The sequence below is a fragment of the Coenobita brevimanus genome, chromosome 82, assembly GCF_032717465.1.
Source record: "Coenobita brevimanus isolate Jiangsu-jjx chromosome 82, ASM3271746v2, whole genome shotgun sequence".
Lineage (NCBI taxonomy): Eukaryota > Metazoa > Arthropoda > Malacostraca > Decapoda > Coenobitidae > Coenobita > Coenobita brevimanus.
The window spans coordinates 13,619,301-13,619,922 of NC_137035.1; the positions used below are offsets into that span (position 1 = coordinate 13,619,301).

At 39.1% G+C, this 622-nt stretch overlaps 1 non-coding gene across 1 annotated transcript; it reads left to right on the forward strand.

Moving 5' to 3' along the window:
- The first annotated feature begins 200 nt into the window (after positions 1–200).
- On the forward strand, positions 201–272 carry TRNAT-CGU (transfer RNA threonine (anticodon CGU)). Its single transcript has one exon. It is a non-coding gene; the product is annotated as a tRNA-Thr (tRNA).
- Positions 273–622: the final 350 nt, after the last annotated feature.

Below are 622 nucleotides of genomic sequence, written 5' to 3' on the forward strand. Positions count from 1 at the left end.
ACCCTTGCATATTTGTTTCAAACAAAAATTATTATTATTATTGTTATTATTATTATCATCATCATCATTATTGTAATCATTATTTGACTCTCATCTTTAATGTCAGGACCAACTTGCCTAGCACCAGGTTCCTACGCTCCTCATGGGGCATCATAGGATTTAATGATGAATGGATGGATTATTCTTCTTCTTATGATGGGGGCGCGGTAGCACAGTGGTAGCGCGCCGGACTCGTAATCCGGGGATTGCGAGTTCGAGCCTCGCCCGGGCTGCATATTCACCAAGTCTGGAAAGGTTCGCGTTATGGGGGAAATTAGGACCAATCACAGCTCGAGCTGAGGCAAGCCAAGTGTTACCAGCTCATGACGTCATCACTTACCTTATGACGTCATCACTTACTTTATAAACATACAATTACTTTAAGTACTTCTGAACTTATCAGTAAAAGAATGTATATACAAGGCACGTTATTTACATTTAACAACATTATAGGCAGGTGAGGCAAATATGACACCGTACTGGAATATAAATGAAGGCTAAGACTACGTAAAGTATCTGGTAACATATCTACACACTTGTACTTCTTTCGGTATTCAAATTATTTAGTTCCTCTCCTAAAAAA